Below are 19,188 nucleotides of genomic sequence, written 5' to 3' on the forward strand. Positions count from 1 at the left end.
ATTCTGCTTGATTTTTGAAATACGTGTTAGCATGTGTAGCAGTAGCCCAAGAATATCCAACGAATCCCTCAACGCTATGTAAGTATGTTCGACGTGCAAAAGAAAATATTTTATGTTTTTTAGGTATGCTAATTGACTTGTGACCAATTATTAACGGGTTTGGAAGCCGGAGAACACGTCTCGGGACCTCTCCACCCTAGTAAAGTATGACCGGGTTTTGATCAGGATGAAAAGCGGTAAAATATGACCATGAACCAATCCACCCGATAAGTTATGACCGGGGATATTATGTATGTGGTAGTGGACATCTCTGCCAGCTCAGTACTGTGGTTTAGTTTGATCAGGCACGCTATGTTATGGGTCACTTGCTTTGAAACATATCTCTACGCAAAATGATGATGACTATGCATGTTTAAGTATGTATGATACAATTACTTTATGAAAATGTTTATGAAATGATGGCATGTCTATGTTATGCAAGTATGTTTAAAGTTAAGGTACTTATGTGCTACTTTAAAATGCATGTGATTTTATTATACGTTACTTGATATTCTCGATTTATACATGTTGAGTCTTTAGACTTACTAGACTTGATTGATACAGGTGAGGACGATTATGAGGAGACGATAGGCGGAGATAAGTGAGCTAGCTCGAACTGTGCGATGGACTAACCCGAGGACCGCCTTAGTTTTCAAGAATTTTATTTTTATGCATGATAAAATTGTTTACTCCGATTTTTTTTAACGAATTACTTTATGTTATTTTAAAACAAATACTTGTTGCAAGTTCGTTTACATTTCAAACATTTGTTCAAGAATTTACTTGCAAGTGTATTTTGAGAAATTGTTATTCATTTAAGAAAAATTTTATTTTCCGCAAATTTTAAGTATGTTAAAAGTACGGTACGTAACAGTCGGGTACCACGGTTATATGTAGATGGATCCATCGAATAGAGCTGATACAATAGATCTGATACGATTATAGCTGATACGAAAGTCATAATTAATGAACTGAATTCAATAAAAGGAAAAAAGTATACGTATATGATGATATAATGAGACTTGTTTTAACACGTTTTGATTTTATACGACATGTTTACGTTTACGCTTTTAAGTTCATGAAATGTATGTTGTAGTATTTTTCATTGTTGCATGTTGTGTATATGTATTTGTTATAACGTTACAGGTGTGTTGAGTCTTTAGTCTCACTACGTGTAAGGCTCGAGAATTATCAACTGGCATTGATGTTAGACTTGTAAAGGTAAGAATGCATGACATTTAAAGCAGAATTGTGAAGCTAGGCCGAAGCCACACCGCACCCGCGGTACAGGAAGGACCGCACCCGCGGTGCATTGACAGAAAATTGGTGAATTTGTGCGAAGCAAGACCGCACCCGCGGTGGTAGCAAGACCGCACCCGCGGTGGTGAGACCGCACCCGCGGTCATGCAGGGACCGCACCCGCGGTCTAGGTGCTGCACTTTTAGATGGACTCGCCGTGAGCACAGCGCACCCGCGCTCTTAAACTACCGCACCCGCGGTGCTGCATGCGAGAAATCCACCTCCACTCCTTATGTTGACACATGGCATGGTATATATACACTTGGTAGATGATTCATTCTTTCTCATTTCAGAAACAGGAGCACCGAAAGCATCCAAGGGAGAAGACTTCATTCTCTTTGATCTTAAACTAGTAATTTTGAATGAATTACCTATCCAATTTGTGAACCAAGTAGAGATTTGTATTCCTCTCCTCCAAAGCTTCAAAAGGATGTAAGTTTCTTGCAGTTTTAGCATGTTTCAGATACTTATGTTGGGGGAAGTTCAGATTTGATTTAGAATATGTATTATTGATACCGTGAGCATGGTATATTCGTTATCGGATTGAATTTCAGATACCGTATGATGTTGGTTCGATTTTCTAGCATATATGAGTTAGGATACTTACAGATTTCAGAATATATGTTGATGTTTTGATGATAGTATGAGTTGCTTGTGATTGAGTATGATATTAGTGAGTTATCGGTATCGCGAGACTACGCTGTTATGCTGTCGAATTGTATCAAAACCGAGTATTGAATTGTATATGTGCTGAATTGAATTGAGAAGTGATATTGTATGTCTACATTGCCTTTCAGAGTTGTTATTGTCAGACTCGACATTCCGACTTCAAGATCTCGACAGACATTATGCGACGAAAGGTATAATTCATGTGGTCTTGGGATTGCACAACTCGATTCAGATTTGATACGAGTTTCCCTAAATCACATACTAGATTGTTATTACATTTCATTATGTAATGCCTTGTTTATTGATTTATATTCGAGTCCTGAGATAGGAGATACTGGCAGACTGGCCAAAACTAGACGTTTCGGTGTATCGACGCATGGTAGTAGATTTACTCTATGTGTAGACCCTCGATACAGAGTTGACCGAAGTCTAGGAATAAGACGTACCGTTGCCTCGAGTGGTTGGGTAGGTAACAGACCGTCTTATTCATACCGGGATCCCTAGATTAGAAATGAGTCGAGTCAAGATTTAAATGTTGAATACAGATTTGTATTCTTCTACATGTTTAGATTTTCATTCATGTTACTTGATATATGCTATGCTTTTGTACTTGATTTAGTTACATTGCATGCATCCATGTTTTATACTGGGATATGTTCTCACCGGAGTTATCCGGCTGTTGTCGTGTCTGTATGTGTGCATGGCAACAGGTGGGGCAGGAGCTGGGTCACGAGGAAGATGAGAGATTGTTGATAGCGTGGTGATCTCGGGCGTTGCAGCTTACTAGTTGTTTGTACTAGACTTGTACCGAAACTTTTAAACACTAGTGTATGATTGTACGAAACATACATGTATGTACGTTATGTTGTTTAATTAATATAAAGACATGATATGCTTTAGTTATACATTTGAATTAATGTTAAAAGCAAATTTTTGACCCACATTTTCGAACAAAGATCCAATTAAATCCCAAAAGAATTGAGTTAGAGCCCGGGTCCCCACACTACGCGTGTTTTATGCAGGTGAGGATGTTGACGAGGAGGCTGGGGTGTCGAATTCTGAGTAGGCAGGATTGGATGTGCGCACATGACCCAATGACCATATTTTCCGCACATCATGTTTTTATGAGTTTAGTGTGGACATGAACATTTTTATACGCTTGTTTTGTCATGTTGATGATTACCAGGATTTTTACTTGTTTATTTTTACATACATTTATGATGGCCGAGTTGACAATTTTTAACTGCAGTATTTTATCTTTTATTTGATTACGATTATTTTTATAAAGGGGTATTTTCAATAGTAGTGCATGCAAGAAAAATTTTAAATTTCGAAAATAAGTTTTTTTAAAAAAATTGTAGCATTTTCAAGTATTAGATGTTTCATTTGGTATTAGAACAAGGGTCCTGTATAGGGTTGTGCCATCGCCAGCTTCAGCAGCTCGGTCTTAAAGCCTCATGTCTGTAAGTTCACATGTATTAAATGTTTTGAAAGTTTTGTGCCATGACCTGCATGTTTACGCGATACCTATTTTCTGCGATTTTCAGTAACATGTCTAGCTATTTTTACGATTTGAAGAGTATATGTTTAAAAAATAGATTGGATTGCATGTTGGTTACATTTGGAATTGGACATGTCTAAGAATTCGAATATTGAGTATTAGGAGAGGTTGAAAATGATTTGACCATATTTTTTGTTAGTAGTACTGTTGTTCTATTTATGGGTCATAAGTTAATCTCGAAGATTAGGAATTCTTTTGGGGCATGTAGATTTTCTAAGAAAATACTGATGATTCGTGGTTACTAGTTGAGATAAATTTTGAGGATTTCATATAAGAAATAATAATTAAAAGACTACGAAGATCTTTAGAAGTATGAAAATGTATAATATGAGATTTTTGGTATTGATGGAAAGGTGAGATTTTTTGTTATGAGAATTGATTTTGGGTTTATTATGCTTAAAATTATTGAACTTTATGTTACGGGAAACCTATAGAGTGGAATTAGGAATGTCAAGAACTTATGGGTGATTGAGGAATTTTTGTAATTAAAGACCAATTAGATAATTTTCGAGGAAATTTGGAATTATTTTGCAATTGATAAGAAATTTGGGGACTAGTTTAGAATTAAAAGAGAATGTAATTGTTTAAATGATATGAATTTTCGATGATTTAGGCATGAAAGGATATTTAGAACATTGAAATATCTTGGTTATAAGGGCATAAGGAATGTTACTCAAGGCCATTGTAAGATAAATCAATATTGGGCTTGAAAATCTAAACGTTAGTGGAATAATGCTATGGCAAATTAAGAATTTAGAATGATAACAATTTAAGATAAAATTTGATCAATTAGTTAAGTTATAAACTTAGACAGTAAGTTAACTTATATTTGGGAACTTAAGTTTGATGTATCATAAGTTATAACCATGATATTAAGATTTAAAACTATACATTTGGTAAATTAAGTTTTTCTATAAAGTCGAGTATGATTGATGATTAGGTTACTTGATAAACGCATGTAAGAAGTAAGGTAAACACCATGTTTTGAGGAATTTTTTTGTAAGTCATTGAGAAACATTGGAATAAGTGAATACATATGTTGGAATTATGTATATAAGACTATTTGGGTTGCGTAAGCGTGAATTTCAAGTTCATGAGAGAGGCGTTTATATAAAAATATTGGATGAAATAAAAACAAAAAGGAATTAGTTGTGTTCCACATAGGTTACCAACGAACAAATATGAAGATTTTTATCGAGTAAGAAAATCTAAATCTTGATATGGAGTTCTAGAACTCTATGTGGTTATAAGTGAAGTTGATTTATTAAATTTAGTTCATCATTAACAGGAGAAAACTTATTAAGTTTTATAAGCTAGAATTAATTAAGCATTGATGATACGTAAGAATGTGACATTTGTTTCAAAGAGAAAAGTCCAAGGTATTAGGCCTCAACAGTATTGTAATTGGGAAGAAAATAGTTAAAGCATGTCATTGATACTAGGAGGGTTTTATTATTTAGGTACAAGATCGTATATTTGGGTTTTATGGGTTGACGTTACCCGAAATTTAAGATTTGCAACAATTATATATTGGAGATGTACTTGTAAATCGTTAAGTTATGTTAGGTTGGTGCCATAAGATAAAAATTTTATTCAAGGATCTTATGCTAATATTAATATGGGATGGAAATAAGAATTAACTTTTAAATGTATTACCTAGAATAGAAATCTATTAAGAAATTTTGGTGCTAAGTTTTCATGAGTCGAACTGCATGAATTTCAATATTTGGATTTGAAGCTTTAGCATACTTGGAGTTCAAAAAATTTAAGAAAGGATGTTGCTGGTATTTTAATATTGAAATATAATAGGTCGATGAACATTATGGGTATTGTATAAGCAAAGTAAAGTGCGATAAGTTTGGACATCCATTTCTAGTATGAGGAATTGCGAGAAAGGTCAAATTTGAGGTCATAGTAGAATAGAACTAAGTCGTCATAGGCCTTTTTGAGTTGGGATATCACAAATGAAAACTTTGGTAGGCAATTTAATTAGGATTTAAGAGACATAAGGACAGCTTAACACTTATTTTATCAGATTAGTGCAGCGGAAGGATGGATTGTTGAGATACTATAATTAAGAGTCTAAACTTTTGATTATCGAGGATAAGAGAATTTCGGGCACGAAATTCAATTTAATGGGGATAGATTGTAACGTCCCAAAAATTTGAAAGTCCACGTAAACCACGTGCATGCAAGTTATTAAATTTTTTTTGTATTTTATTAAATTGTTTTAATGCATTAAATGCATGTTTATTTTATGAATTTTTGTTTTAATTCATGGTCTATTTAATGTTTCATGCGTTAGGATTTTAACTTGCATTGCGCGCTCGAACGAGTAACGGAGACCGGAGAAAAGTAAGGAAAAATATTTATTGATTGATTAATTTCAATTAACTAATATGAAGTATTTTTAAGTGTATTTTGCAAAAATGGGGCTTTGGTGGGTTTTTACTCGCCATGTCGTATTTTTAACCCGTAAGCAATTTTTATAGAAAATGGGGACTTTTTGAGAGCTCGGGCAATATTTTCAAAAATGTACCTAAACGAAATACTTTTTGGGAGTGTAATTGGGCTTATTACCAAGGGCGAATTAGTAGGTAATTATATAAACCTAAACTTAGATTTATTAACACTAATCACTCCTTAAACTTCAGCAGCCGCCCACCCCATTTCCAGCAGCCATCCCCTTCGAATTTTACAAAGAAAAACTACTGCAAGCTTCGGCCATTGCTAATTCCTTCAAGAAAGCTTCTTCCCGCCTCTCCACTTCACGTCCCACACGCGTATCATCAAGCATTTTGTCATTTAGACGCTGAGGCACGCATGTATCTATCCTTTTCTCTTCATTCACGCCAATACTATGCAGAAGTTTATGTATTTGCACGAAAATTTGGTGATCTACGTTGAGTTTGCATTTTTATTCAAGTTTGACATGAAAGTTGAATCATTTCTTGACTCATTCTCACGTTTTCATGTATTTTTGCAAGGGGATGCCAATTTACATGAGTTATAAGGGGGGCATGTGCTGCTGCAATTTAAGGTGACATGATGCTAGAAGTCTAGGATGTGCACGGTCTAGGTGAGGGCTGAATGGTGGCACTAGGAGGCTATGGTTTTGAGTGGTTTGGTGAGGGTTTTTGGTGGACTCGGTTGTGGTAGGGCTGAACCAGGCCAAGGTGCGATCCAGGAGGGTCCAATTGAGGTCTAGGGGAGGTCCATAACCAGCTGGTCTTGGCTAGGAAGGAGGTGGATTGGCTAAAGGCCGATTGTGCTTCGTGTTAGGCACGGTCGAGCATTTTCTTGGTGGTTCGAGTTGTAACGTACCGTACTTCTGAACTACTTTAAAATTTGCGGAAAATTTAAATTTTTCTTAAATACCAAATAAGATTTTCAATTGAAATCATCCATAATCCATTCCCAAAAAATTTGCAACCAAATGTTCGAAATTTAAAATTTTGCAAAATCATTTGTTTAAAAATCATGTCAGTGACATAAAAATCAGAGTATTTGAACATTGCATAAATTCTTAAAACTTTGGCGGTCCTCGGGTTTAGCCTCCCGCTCAGTCCAAGCTTGCTCACTGGTCCTCACCTCTCGTCTCTTCAAACTCATCCTCACCTGTATCGATCAAGTCTAGTGAGTCTAAAGACTCAGCGTGTATAAACTGGAAGTAGCAAGTAATACGTAATAAAACCACATGCATCTTCAAAATAGTGCATACATACCTGAACTTGAACATGCATACATAAGATTAAACTTACGTACATACATACATAGACGTGCCATCAACATAAAACTTTTCGTAAACATGCTTGCTTCATACATACTTGAGCATACATAACATAATTTTGCGTAGAGGCATGTTTCAAAGCAAGTGACTCATACATAAATACGCTTGATCAGACTAAATCACAGTACTGGGCCGACAGGGAAGATCCACTTCCACATACATGAGATCCCCATTCATAATTTAACGGGTGGATTGGTCCTTGGTCATACTTTACCGCTTTCTAATCCTGATCTAAACCCGTTCATAATTTAACGAGGTGGATTGGTCCCTGGTCATACTTTCCGCTTTCCAATCCCATACATAATTTGGTCACAAGACATTTAGCATGCCTCAAAAACTTAAAATATTTTCTTTTGCACGTCGAACATACTTACTTGGCGTTGAGAGATTCGTTGGATCTCGCTTGGGGCCACTGCTGCACATACTAACATGAGTTCCAATAGTTATCTTTCATAGCTTAGACATATAGTCATGCTCACACCCAAAAAATGATAAATTTCCTTATGACCTTCTAAATCTCTCGGGACTCGACCTCGTTTAATCATCGTACTAAATCATAACATCAAACCCCAAAACAATCACTAAAAGAAAGGCAAAAAAAATTATTTATTTTTTTATATAAAGTCACGGACCCCGTGCCAAGGTCCGTCTACAGGTCCGTGTAGGTTCTGGAATCGCGAACCAACGAAGAAACACTACACTTAAGGCTTATTCATCCTAACTCGATCATATAGACCATGAACCAATGACTTGAACCCCTCCTAGGATGCTATTGAACTTATTCAAACTCAAGTAAATGCCCCAAAACAACTACGCATCACAAACAATGCAACTCAATCCGTGAACACGACCTTTGACACCAAAACAATTCCTACGACTTCTAATTCAACCAAGTGCCTAACGACACGAAACGAAACAACAACAATCATCCCAACATCATTCTCGATATACCTAAATGCAGCAGCGATCAACCGTCGATTTCCAACGAAGCCTACAACAATAAAAATTCAAGAACACATCAATAGCATATATTTTCAGAAAACACAGCTTGAGCAGTCCCACAAAAACAATCATAACTCATTCATTTCTTATCCAAATATTTCGAATTTACTGTCAAATTGAAGGTATAAAAAATTTATACGTTTTATTTGTTGCAAGGTTTTCCAGAAAAGCGACCGAAAAATCGCAGTATTTAAAAGAACAATAAATTTCGAGTTTTAGATCTTAAAACGTTTCAAAAATCAATCTAACAAGTTTTTGCTCAATCTTTGCACATCACACATGGATTTTCACACGTAATAAACATCAAAACACATAATATGACGAGATCGATGCATGAAAAATAGAATATACATGCCTTTTGATATGAAAACTCACGATACGGCGATACCGAAGCGGAAACGGCGCGAGGATTGATCCGGAACGATTAGTGGATCGTTTTCTTGAAAAAAAATCAACAAAAATTTCTGGACAATTATCAAAAGAAGGGGCGGATGCTAGAGGAAGAACAAGGAACCCTATATATCTATATTTTCTTTTTAAAACAAAGAGATGAGATGGTGTGTGTGTAACCTTGAGTGTGTGTGTCTGTGTTGCCAAGTGTGTGTGCGTGAGTTTGTAGATAATTAGGGCCAAATTATTGCTTAATTAAATATTAACCACTAATTAAAAATACTAACCTTCCTCTACTTTAAATAACATCTCCTAATAAAAAAATAAAAAGTACAAGTGACAAATCTTTAAAACTCTAAAAGTCATAAAATCACCTAATAATTAAATTAGGTTTTCAAAATACTAAAAACTTATAAATCATTTAAAATTCCCCATTCTTGACTTAAAATAAAATACCACATTTTAAAATTGCCAAAATCGTCGCCAGTCTCTTTTCCTCGATCCCACATCGAATAATCGCTTGAAGCATGAAACTCAAGAATACATTTTTAACGTGCATCACATAAACATAAATAATTTATAATAATGCAATTTCATAGAACATACATCGCTAGAAAAAAAATCATTTTAAAATTGAATAAATGATTTAACAATTAAATAAATGCATGGGCTTTAAGTGTACTGATTTTGGGTTCTACTAGAGTGGTACGATTGCATGGGGCTGAGGGCTAGGCTTAGGTCAATTGATCGAGCAAAACTTGCACAGTAAAATCCCCAATAAAAATATGATTTTGTATGCTCAAAATAAATCGCAAGTGCACGATGTCAAGTTATAATATAGTGTACGTGAGTACGAGTATCGTTCCACTGAAGACTGTGTTTAACAATTATTATTTTAGTTATTACAACTTTAGCGACGAAATTTGATTGTTTGTTTTATGACTAATAAAATTCAAGAAAATTTAAATAAACAAGCTCAAAGATTAAATGATGAAATATGAATGCTAAATCAATGGATTAAATTTCAAATGATAAAAGAATTTGTTGGGAATTCTGGTTCACCTACCCCTTATTAATTAATTAATTCGTTCGATTGTGTTCTACGCTTCCAACAGGATTTCCTATTCAATTGAACACACTCTCTCCGAGCTATGCCAAACTAATTCACTCAATGAAGTAATTAAATGTCTTTAATTAATTATCAAGAATGAACCGCATTTCGATTGATGAAATCCCCTAGTTTTCGACCCTAAGGACTATGACTATCGGCACGTATCCAATTTCATATGTCTATGCAAATTGTAGATCCGCAGAGTACACTACTCGATCCTATCACTAGTTATTCTCTCGAACTCACTCGTGATATAAAATTGTCGTAAAAGTTAGCTACGCTCAACGACACAATGAAAATCGTAGAATAATCAAGAATAAAGCACAACTCAAAATATAAATTAATCAACTAAAAGTTTGGGGTAGGATCCCCTTTAATCCCAACAAATATGAAAGTTAGCTACTAAAATTCATTGTAAAAATAAATGCAACAATGTTTAAAAATGAAAGAAACTAGATTAGAAATACTAGACGAGACGAAATCTGCGAAGAACGGTGCCCGGAAAACTTCAAATCTTCACTCCAAGCGCAAAGTTCTCTCCAAAGCTCCTTGGCGGCTGCCGAATTATCTCTGAATCGGTCTCCAATTCGTCCCCCTCGCATACCATATCAGTCTTGTTTTGAAATTAAGGAAAGAATCGGCTGAAACAAATCTTGCCAAAAATAAGTGGCGCTCGGGCGGTAGAAAAGTACCGCTCGAGCGCCTAACTTTCATGTAAGTTCCCTCGGCACTTCAACTTACTCGCGCCCGAGCGGTAGAAATGTACCGCCCGGGCGCCAACTTTCTATAAAGTTATGTTTCGAAGGCATTTTCTCGCGCTCGGGCGGTAGAAAAGCACCGCCCGAGCGCCAACTTTCTGTCTCGGCCCTTGAATTATTCACTTCTCGCGCCCGGGCGGTAGAAATGTACCGCTCGGGCGCCGCTTGTTCTGTCCAAATTCTTGAGCTTTCCACCTTTCGCTCTGATTTTCGTTCTCCGATCATTTTTCCTGCAGATCCATCACACACAAGTGAGACATAATCAAAAGCAATTATTTACTATAAAATGAACAAAAAGTAAATGAAATGCATGCATGCGCAATGTAAACACAATTAAAACTAATGCAATAAACACGTAAAAACACCCCCTATCAACCCCCTCATACTAACCTTTTGCTTGCCCTCAAGCAAAACAGGTTAAAGCACGAGACTCTAAACAAACACAACAAAAGTAAAAGACTCAAACAAGAACTAACCAACACAACTAAATACCAATGGTGAAGTGACACGTTTATGTTCATGCCTCAGTTTTACTTTCCCACTACCCATCATAATCAAGTCAAGTCGCAACGAATACTCATTCTCGTCTACACATAAATATCGACTACTAATTTGAACGTGTGTGTGTGTCATGATGGGTCTAGTCATTCGTACGTCAAATAGATCAATCATCAAATCATGCGAGTCACTCAATCAACACTTCAATACAAGTCTCACTAGCATGCATCCCCGTGTCCATTTATCACTAGCCATAAATTGAACATTTATTAAATTTTTAAGTGCAGATAAGGGTGTCGAAAAGAAGGAAAATAAGCTCAAGTGGCTAAAAGTTGGGAGTACACCGATCATTTTCATTGTGCAATTGTCAAGATTTTCCGTCTGACTTTCCTCGTCTCCTTACATCTCCAACTTTTAGCCTAGGAATAGAATTTCATTCCCTTTATTTCGGCTTCTCCCTCACCTTACATCTCCTTTTTTCTCAAAGATCTTTTTGCAAGAAACTTTGTTATTTCAACATGTTGATGCACAATTTTCACAAATGTACTCCCTAGGCTAAGAATATATAACTTTTGGATAATAGCTGGTCAAGAGTATAATATGTAAATTCAGTGCATCGGGAAGGAGGTATATGTAAAGTTCAAGGCACATCAATTGCTCTCATTCACGATCCCAATCAGTGACTTATTTCCACGGGTTTACATGCTAAATCAACTTGTAAATGATGTCTTTCAAGTTAACTACACAAAACTTTCAAATTTCACCATTATTCCTACAAAATTCTAGCCCCCACACGTATGTGCTTAAAAAGTTCAAAATTTATACCATAATTCATGCTTTAACAATCACGAGTATCCTTCACGAAGTGACCCAATCAATATTTTTTTTTTTTTAAAACTATCAATTCACCATCATCATTGACTCATAAACATGTCTTCTCACCATAAACGACACCAAACAAAAGAAATGCAACGAAACTAAGCCAATTAACTAGACAAACAAAACAAACTACCCACCCCCTCATACTTGTGTTGTGCAATGCCCTCATAGCACAAAACGAAACACACAATAAGAACAAAAAGAACTCATGAATGCAAATGCAAGATGGACGATGCAAAAATAAAAAGAAAGGGGAAACAGGAAACTCCCCTGATCAAGGCTCATCCTCGTCATGTTCCGGCGGTTGCACTCCGGCGGCACCCCCGTGCTGGTAGTAATCATACTGGAACTGGAATGGGGGAGGAGGTAGTGGAGACGGCGGCACGGTCGATGGGTCAACGCCCCCTTGCACAAGCAGCGAGCGCATCATGGAGTCAATGTGAGACAGATGGTCGGTGACATACGAGTTGAATTGACCTTGATGCGTTTGGAAGGCGAGATTCTCGGCCATCATATCGGTGTGAGTTCGCCGGCGGGGTGGTGGTGGACGGCGGCGTGGAGCGGCGGCGCTAGAGCCACCTAAATTTTCCTCCTCAGTGGGGAAGTCAATCTGTCTCTTGGCATACTTTCGCTTATCGTCTTCGATGGAAATCGGCTTCATGGGTTGAATCCACTCCTCGTCGTCCCGGAATAGAACTCCCGCCCGGGCACACAACTCGGAGATAATTGTCGGGAAGAACAGACCGACGTGACTGTTGCGAGCACACAACATGATTTGAGAGTGGATAAGTGTGCCTACATTCACGTCGTAGCCGTGAGTTAACGCAAAAAGGAGAACCGCTCGTTCTTTTTGGACCTCGCTCTTATGCGAGACCGGCATCATCCGTCGGGCCACAAATAAGTACCACATGGCAGCGTCAACGGTCAAGAATTTCTCGTCGAAACAGCTCGGCGGTCCGTCCACTGGTTTCCACATCGCACCCGCACCCGGATGGCATAGCGCGGTGATAATCAAGTCATAGTTCGGGTCAGCAGCTAAAGCCTCAAAACGAGAGTTGTCGACCTCCGCCGTTTCCAACAGTGCATTGATAGTTGCCGAGTCACACGGGACATGTACACCCCGAACAAACACCGTCCCATTTCTCCCCTCCATAGCATTCGCGTAAAATTCACGCACCACCGAAACTACCGCCGCCTTAGGATGATTGGAAAAAGTTTCCCATCCGCGCCGTTCCAATTCTATCCGAGGTCCTAGGTGCCTATCGGCAGTTTCTTTTCGGAATCCCCTCTCTACTATCGGATTTCTATTCATCTTGGCATTCTCATACCTAGCCCGCGCTTCTTCACTAACAAAGCGATGCCTAACAAAAGTCGAAGAAGAGGAAGAAACGGAAGTACCTCTTTGTTTCTTCTTTGGAGCCATAGTAGTGGATGAGAAAGATTTTGGGGAAATCGGAGAAGATGACGCTTGAATTCCAAAGGATGAGCTTGCCCACGATGCTTGAGTCTTGATGGTAGGAGAGATTGCCTGCAAAAATTTGAGAGTAGAGTGGAAGATGGTTAGGGATTTTGGGGAGAAATTGGGGAAAGTGGCGTGCAGAATGAAGAAGGGAAAGGGGATCTCGCTTATTAAAGCAGTCGCGCTCGAGCGGTAAAAAGTTACCGCTCGAGCGCCAACCTTCTGTAAGGTAATAGTCAGAGTTGAGCATTCGCGCTCGGGCGGTAGGAAATCACCACCCGAGCGCCAACTTTCTGTATGCCAAGGGAAGTTTCGCGCTCGAGCGGCCTAAAATACCGCCCAAGCGCCAACTTTCTGCCCAGAATCGAAATAACGTTTTTTTTTTTTAAACAAAATTGAAGAACAAGAAACGAGATTAACAATAAATACGAATAAAGACGACAATAATCGAAATTGAATTAATATGCAAGATAAGGGAAAAAGAAGAGTTCTCAATTTATAGTCGAGAGCTTGACTGTCGGTCCGTCTCAGTTCGGATGATCTTGGAACCGTGTGATTCCAAGTTGTGGCTCAACTGTGCCACCCATGTAGTGCTTGAGGCGCTGGGCATTGACCGTGAATGTCCCGTCCTTCCCATCTTTCAATTCGACAGCTCCCGATGGATAAACTTTCGAGATCACGAATGGACCGGACCATCGCGACTTCAATTTACCGGGAAACAAGCGCAACCGGGAGTTGTAGAGCAGAACACTTTCACCCTCCTTAAACTCTCTCTCGATGATTCTCTTGTCATACGCCTTTTTGGTTTTTTCCTTGTAAGACAGTGCGAGATCGTAAGCCAAATTCCGGAACTCCTCCAATTGGTCCAACTGAAGCAAACGCTGTTCACCTGCATCAGTAAAATTAAAGTTTAACGCTTTTGTGGCCCAGTATGCTCGATGCTCTAACTCAACAGGTAGATGACATGCTTTACCAAACAAAAGCCTATACGGTGTAGTGCCTATAGGTGTTTTAAAAGCAGTCCTATACGCCCAAAGAGCATCATCTAACCTCACCGACCAATCTTTCCTACTGACACCTACTACTTTCTCCAAAATTCGCTTAATCTCACGATTCGACACTTCCACTTGACCACTCGTCTGTGGGTGATAAGGGGTAGAGATTTTATGTGTGACACCATATTTGCTCAAATGTTTTTCAAAGAGTTTGTTGCAAAAATGAGTGCCACCATCACTAATGATTGCTCGTGGTGTTCCAAAGCGGTTAAAAATGTTTTTCTTCAAAAATTTTAGAACCACTTGAGCATCATTAGTGGCGTATGCTTCCGCCTCTACCCACTTAGACACATAATCCACCGCCACCAAAATGTATTTTTTCGTGAAAGAATTGGGAAACGGTCCCATGAAATCTATCCCCCATACATCAAAAACCTCACACTCAATGATATTATTTAAAGGCATTTCGTGACGGTTAGAGATGTTACCTGACCGTTGGCATTTATCACAATGTAGCACATAAGAACGAGCATCTTTAAAGAGGGTTGGCCAATAAAAGCCACATTCGAGTACCTTAGATGCCTTCCTCGTTGGTCCAAAGTGACCACCTACCTCACGATCATGGAAATGGTTGAGAATCTTATAAAACTCTTCCTCCGCAACACACCGTCTTATCATGGAATCTGCACAAATCTTAAACAAGAACGGTTCCTCCCAAAAATAGTATTTCACGTCAGAAAAGAATTTCTTTCGTTGGTGAAAAGATAGGTTTGGTGGAGGTGTGCCTGTGACAAGATAGTTAGCGAAATTTGCATACCATGGACAATTTCTCACCTCAAATAGTTGCTCATCCGAGAACCAATCATTGATAGCATGCTCAACAGAATCATTACAAATACATTCTAATCTAGACAAATGATCTGCTACCACATTCTCAACACCCTTCTTGTCCTTGATCTCTAAATCAAACTCTTGCAACAATAATATCCACCGAAGTAAGCGTGGCTTTGCATCTTTTTTAGCAAGTAAATATTTGAGGGCCGAATGATCAGTGAAAACAATTATTTTGGACAAAACAAGGTATGAATGAAATTTGTCAAGTGCAAACACTACGGCTAGTAATTCCTTCTCAGTTGTTGCATAATTTAATTGAGCCTCATCTAAGGTCTTACTTGCATAGTAGATTGTATGAAATACCTTGTTTTGTTGCTGGCCAAGCACGGCCCCCACTGTAGTGTCGCTGGCGTCGCACATTATCTCGAAAGGTAGATCCCAATCCGGTGCCACCAAGACAGGAGCCGTCACCAAGCGCTCCTTCAGATTCTCATATGCCTGTAAACAGTCAGAAGTGAAATCAAATGGCACATCTTTCATAAGTAAAGAAGAGAGAGGTTTTGCAATTTTTGAAAAATCTTTTATGAAACGCCGATAAAAACCGGCGTGGCCTAGAAAACTTCTAACTCCCTTTATGGACGCCGGAGGTGGTAAACTTCTTGATGACTTCCACTTTCGCCTTGTCCACCTCTATCCCGTGCTCCGAAATCTTGTGCCCTAGGACAATGCCCTCTTGTACCATGAAATGGCACTTTTCCCAATTGAGCACCAAGTTGGTTTCCTCGCATCTCATCAACACCACCTGCAAGTTCTGCAAACAGTCATCAAAAGACGGTCCGAAAATAGAGAAGTCGTCCATAAATATTTCAAGAAAAGTTTCTATCATATCATGGAATATAGCGGTCATGCAACGTTGAAAGGTGGCGGGTGCATTACACAAACCAAAGGGCATTCTTCTAAAAGCAAAAGTGCCATAAGGACAAGTGAAAGTGGTTTTCTCTTGGTCCTCGGGCGCAATCATGATTTGGTTATACCCAGAATACCCATCTAGAAAACAATAAAACTCATGACCCACTAACCTCTCAAGCATTTGATCAATAAAAGGGAGGGGAAAGTGGTCTTTTCGGGTGGCATCATTCAATTTCCTATAGTCAATGCATACACGCCATCCCGTGACAGTCCTGGTGGGTATTAGTTCATTCTTATCATTTGTAATCACAGTAATACCACCCTTCTTTGGCACACATTGAACAGGACTTACCCATGCACTATCAGATATAGGATAGATAATACCTGCATCGAGAAGCTTAATCGTCTCAGCTTTCACTACCTCTTGCATCTTAGGATTCAATCTTCGCTGAGGTTGCACAAGAGATGAGTACTTGTCTTCCATCAATATCTTGTGCATGCAGACTGAGGGATTGATCCATTTGACTATCCGCCACCTTCCATGCAATGCGCCCTTGTGCGCTTTTAGAACCTCCACTAGTTTGGCTTCCATCACATCTGTCAAAGCGGCAGAAATAATGACAGGTAATGTGGTATTCTCACCTAAGTAAACGTACTTGAGGTGTGGAGGCAACGGCTTTATCTCAAGTGTGGGTGGCTCCTCGATGCTTGACCTTTGAGGGGTCAAATCTCTTCGTTCTCCTAGATCCTCCAGTCGCATCCTTATCGGCTTTCTCCATGGAAGGTTGGCATTCAAGTGTGCCACGATTTCATCTTTCTCTTCATCCAATTCCTCTTCTCCCAATTCAGTGGTGATAGTGGCCTCCACCGGGTCCCTAAAAGTATCCTGCACATAATGAGACACAAGAGAGTCCAAAGCATCAATTCTAAAACAACTATCAGAATGCAGTGTGTGCTTAAGTGCATGAAAAACATCGAAAGTAATCTCATCCTCGCCCACTCTCAGTTTCAACTTCCCATCTTGCACATCAATCAGTGCCTTGCCAGTTGCAAGGAACGGTCTACCCAAAATCAGAGGCATCTCCGCATCCTCCTCCATATCAAGCACCACGAAGTCCGCAGGGAAAATGAATTTGTCCACTTTCACTAGCACATCCTCAATCACTCCGCGGGGGTACTTGACAGACCTGTCAGTCAGTTGTAAAGACATCCTCGTCGGCTTAGGCTCTCCTAATCCGAGTTTCCTGAAAACAGATAAGGGCATCAGATTAATACTTGCACCAAGATCACACAACGCTTTACGAAAAACAACATCACCAATCATGCAAGGGATAGAAAAACTCCCTGGGTCTTTTAGTTTCGGTGGGATTTTGTTTTGCACCAAAGCAGAGCAACTCTCAGTCAAGTTCACTGTCATGTGATCCTCCAATTTTCGCTTGTTAGCTAAGATGTCCTTCAAGAATTTGGCATAACTAGGCATTTGCATTAAAGCATCGGCAAAGGGAATATTGATATGTAATTTTTTAAACACCTCAAGAAATTTACCGAATTGTGCATCTAGTTTTGCCTTTTTCAATGCTGCAGGGAAAGGCGGGGGGATAACAATCTTAGGATGTGCCGTGGGTGCTGGTGTAGAGTGAGATGACTTACCTTTTGACGCCTCAGCATGCTCATCCGATACTCGGCTTTTCTCTTTCTCTCTAGGCTCCAAAATCTTTCCACTCTTCAACTCAATGGCCTTCACTTGCTCTTTTGGATTAGTTTCGGTGTTGCTTGGCAAGGTGCCGGGCTCTCGATTTGCTATCATCTTGGCCAATTGCCCAATCTGAGTTCGAGCCCCTTAATCGACGCATCTTGATTTTAAAGTCTAGTTTCAGTGGATGAAATAAACTTAGACATCATTTGCTCTAAGTTGGACTTTTCTTCTCTAGGAGGATCGGATCTGTACATTGGTTGTTTGCCATATTGTTGTCCTCCTTGCGGTCTAGTTTGACTGTTTTGACCGCCCCATGAGAAGTTAGGATGTTGCCTCCACCCAGGATTGTATGTGTTCGAATAAGGGTCATGCCTTGGGCGGTTTTGGACTCCCACTTGATGCACAGGTGCTCCTTCGGGCACATAGAATGGATTGTCATCTTGACAGTCTTTCACATAGTGCTCACCCCCACATTTCTCACAGAATGCCTCTTGCAAACGCATAGCCGTGCCACCCATGTTCAAGCCATCCAGTTTCCTGTTTAAAACATCAAGTTGTGCAGTAATAGCAGATAAATCAGTTACCTGGTGAATCCCTGCACTTTTCCGCTGATTGTTCCTGTCAGATTGAGGGTGATAACTGCTAGCAGCCATCTCCTCCAGTAGCTCATACCCTTCCTCAGCAGTTTTTCTCAATAGATTCCCACACGCAGCAGCATCTATCATAGTACGGTTAGGAGTAAGCAAACCGTAATAAAAGGTTTGAACGACTAACCCAAGTGGCAACTCGTGATGTGGGCATCTTCGTAATAGATCTTTGAAACGCTCCCACGCCTCATATAGTGACTCTTGATCGAACTGAGCAAATGTTGTGATGTCTGCCCGCAGCTTCATGGTCTTCGATGGAGGAAAGTATTTGATGAGAAACGCCTTCGCCATGTCCTCCCATGTAGCTATCGAACCTACAGGTAAACAATTTAACCAAGCTTTAGCTTTATCACGCAAAGAGAAAGGAAATAAACGCAGTCTAACAGCATCATCAGAAACTCCATTAAATTTAAAAGTATCGCAAATCTCAAGAAAATCCGCGATGTGTGTGTTTGGATCGTCCACAGCAGTTCCTCCAAATTGGACGGTGTTCTGAATCATCTGGATAATGGCTGGTTTGATTTCGAATTGGTTTGCCCGCACAATCGGCCTCACAATGCTGGGGCGTGCACCATCCAAAGAAGGCTGGGCATACTCTAACATGGGTATGCGGCGTGGCATCTCAATTCGTCTCTCGTTTTGGCGCTCCGCC

General features: G+C 39.2%; 1 non-coding gene across 1 annotated transcript; it reads left to right on the plus strand.

Annotated features, from left to right (window-relative positions):
* The first annotated feature begins 18,672 nt into the window (after positions 1–18,672).
* LOC140833192 (small nucleolar RNA R71) lies at positions 18,673–18,778 on the plus strand. Its single transcript, XR_012118325.1, has one exon. It is a non-coding gene; the product is annotated as a small nucleolar RNA R71 (small nucleolar RNA).
* Positions 18,779–19,188: the final 410 nt, after the last annotated feature.

The sequence above is a fragment of the Primulina eburnea genome, chromosome 5, assembly GCF_022965805.1.
Source record: "Primulina eburnea isolate SZY01 chromosome 5, ASM2296580v1, whole genome shotgun sequence".
Classification (NCBI taxonomy): Eukaryota; Viridiplantae; Streptophyta; class Magnoliopsida; order Lamiales; family Gesneriaceae; genus Primulina; species Primulina eburnea.